Genomic DNA, 3,527 nt, shown 5'->3' on the forward strand with positions numbered 1-3,527 from the left:
TCTCTACTAAAAATACAAAAATTAGCCGGGCGTGGTGGCACATGCTTGTAGTCCCAGCTACTCGGGAGACTGAGGCAGGAGAATCACTTGAACCTGGGGAGCGGAGGTTGCAGTAAGCCAAGATTGCACCAATGCACTCCAGCCTGGGTGACGGAGAGAGATTCTGTCTCCAAAAAATAACAAATAAAAGATATTTTAGATATGAATGTCCAATTGTCCCCCACCATTTTTTGAAGACTGTTCTCTTGCCATTGAACTGCTTTTGCACTTTTGTGGGGGGGAAAAAAAAATCAACTGACCATATTAGCGTAAATCTAATTCTGGACTCTGTTCTCTTCCGTTAACCTAGCTGTTTGTACCTTTGCCAATACCACACTGTATTGAATACTGTAATTTTATCATTAATGTTAAAATAGAATAATAAGATTTCTCCATTTTGTTCTTCAAAATTGTTTCAGCTATTCTAGTTCCTTTGCCTTTCAAAATAAATTTTAGGATCAGCTTGTCTACATGAAAAATTTTGCTGGCTGTTCTCACTCATATATGGGAGCTAAAAAAAGAAAAAAAAAAAACCGAAAAACTACCAAACAGTTTTCGGAGTAGCTTCATGGATCTCATGAAGATAAAGAGTAGTCTGGTAGGCCAGGCAGTGACTCATGCCTGTAGTCCCAGCACTTTGGGAGGCCAAGGCAGGCAGATCACTTGAAGCTAGGAGTTCGAGACAGCTTAGGTAACATGGTGAAACCCTGTCTCTGCTAAAAATACAAAAACTAGCCGGGCATGGTGGTACATGCATGTAATCCCAGCTACTCGGGAGGCTGAGGCACAAGAATTGCTTGAACCCAGAAGGCAGAAGTTGCAGTGAGCTGAGATCACGCCACCCCTTCCAGCCTGGACGACACAAGACTCCATGTCAGAGAGAGAGAGAGAGAGTAGACTGGTAGTTACCAGAGGCCAGGAAGCAGAAAGGCAAGAAGGGATGAAGAGAGGTGGAGTAATAGATGCAAAAAATACAGTTAGGTAGAAGAAATAATACCTAGTGTTCTATAAAGCAGTAAGGTGACTTTATAAACAATAATCTGTTACATATTTCAAAATATCTAGAGAATAATTTTAATGTTCCCAGCATGAAGAAAAGATAAATGTTTAAGGCGATGGATATCTCAATTATCCTGATTTGATCTTTACACATTACATGACTGTATCAAAGTATCACATGTACCCTGAAAATATGAACATCTATTATGTATCAACTTTAAAAATTTAAAACTTCTGCCGGGATTTTGTTGGAGTTGCATTAAATCTATCGATCAATTTAGGCAAAATTGACATCATTACTACGTTTAGCCTTCCAAAGCATGAACACAATATACCTCTCCATTTATTTAGGTCTTTAATTTCTTTCATCAGTATTTTCCTGTTTGAAGCATATTGATCATATACATGTTTTGATAAATTTATACGTAAGTCTTAAAAAAGTTCACTGACAATGTGCATTATGAAAATACTGTGCATGGATTTCAAACATTTTTTAATTAATTTATTATTATTATTATTACTTACGAGAGAGAGTCTCACTCTGTCACCCAGGCTGGAGTGCAATGGCGCAATCACAGCTAACTGCAGCCTGGACCTTCTGGGTTCAAGCGATCCTCCTGCCTCAGCTTCACAAAGTGTTGGGATTACAGGTGTAAGCCAACGCACCTGGCCTCAAAACTTTTTTGCACCAAAATAAACTCATACTAACTTTTTATAACCTATCTTAACAGGAGCTACTCCTTAACAGGAGACACTAAGAAGGATAAGACATCAGTTTGAAAAGAGTCCCTATCAAGGCAACATGAATTCTGTTAAAATTGAAGCAAGAATAAAAATTAATGGTGAAGCTGGGGTGAGAGAATGGTAAAATCATGGATGCTTTGTGAAAAGCCTATGGGAACAATGCCCTAAAAAAAATCGGTAGTTTACAAATGGATAACTTGTTTTAAAAATGAATGAGAGGATGTTGAAGATGAAGCCCACAGCAGCAGGCCATCCACATCAGTTTGCAAGGAAAAAATAAATCTCGTTTGTGCCCTAATTGAAGAGGAACAATGACTAAGAGCACAAGCAATAGCCAACACGATAAATGTCTTAACTGGTTCAGTTTAGACAATTCTGACTGAAAAATTAAAGTCAAGCAAACATTCCAGTCAATGGGTGCCAGAACTGTTGTTATCTGCAGATAAGAGCAGAGCTTGTAATGGAAATTTTTAAAAAGTAGAATCAAGATCTTGAAGCGTTTTTTCAACAAATTGTAACAGAGGATGAAACATGGTTTTACCACTATGATCCTGAAGACAAAGCACAATCAAAGCAATGGCCACCAAAAGGTGGAAGGAGTTCAATCAAAGCAAAATAAACTGGTCAAGAGCAAAGGTCGTGGCAACAGTTTTTTGGGATGGACAGGACATTTTGGTTGTTGACTTTCTGAAGGGCCAAAGAATGATAACATCTGCTTTTTTTTTTTCCTCCTTAAAAACCGGTGGTGGTGTTTTTTTTCTTTTTTGAGACAGGGTCTCATTTTGTCATCTGGGCTGAAGTGCAGTGGCACAATCTCAGCTCACTGCAACCTCTGCCTCCCAGGCTCAAGCAATCCTCCCATCTCAGTCCCCAAGTAGCTGGGACCACAGGTGTGCACCATCACAGCCAACTAATTTTTTAAAAAATTGTTTTGTAGAGACGGAGTCTTGCCATGTTGCCCAGGCTGGTCTTGAACTCCTGAGCTCAAGCGATCCTCCTGCCTTGATAACATCTGCTTATTATGAGAGTGCTTTGAGAAAGTCAAAGCTTTAGCAGAAAAACGCCCAGGAAAGCTTCAACAGAGAGTTCTTCTCTGCCACAACAATGCTCCTGCTCATTCCTCTAATCAAACAAAGGCAATGTTGCAAGAGTTTCCATGGGAAATCAGTAAGCATCTACCTTCCAGTCCTGATTTGGCTCCTTCTGACTTCTTTTTTGTTTCCCAATCTTAAAAAATATTTAAAGGACACCTATTTTTCTTCAGTTAATGCTGTAAAAAAATATTACATTGACATGGTTAAGTTCCCAGGACCCTCAGTTCTTTAGGAATGTACTTAGTGACTGATATTATCATTTACAAAAGTTATCTTGAAGGTGATGGAGTTTGTGGTGATAAATAAAATTTATATTTTTTATTTTTATCTTTCAATTTCACTTTTTCAAGTGCCCTCACATTTAATTTTGGGGGAGCCACTATAAATGACTTTTTGTTTGTTTGTTTGTTTGAAATGGAGTCTCACTCTATTGCCCAGGCTAGAGTGCAGGGGTGTGATCTTGGCTCACTGCAACCTTCACTTCCTGGATTCATGCGATTCTCCTGCCTCAGCCTCCCAAGTAGCTGGGATTACAGGTGCCCACCATCATGCTCAGCTAATTTTTATATTTTTAGTAGAGGCGGGCTTTCACCATGTTGGCCAGGCTGGTCTTGAACTCCTGACCTCAAGTGATCCACCCACTTTGGCCTC

The sequence above is a fragment of the Mandrillus leucophaeus genome, unplaced genomic scaffold (genome assembly GCF_000951045.1).
Source record: "Mandrillus leucophaeus isolate KB7577 unplaced genomic scaffold, Mleu.le_1.0 Scaffold857, whole genome shotgun sequence".
NCBI lineage: Eukaryota > Metazoa > Chordata > Mammalia > Primates > Cercopithecidae > Mandrillus > Mandrillus leucophaeus.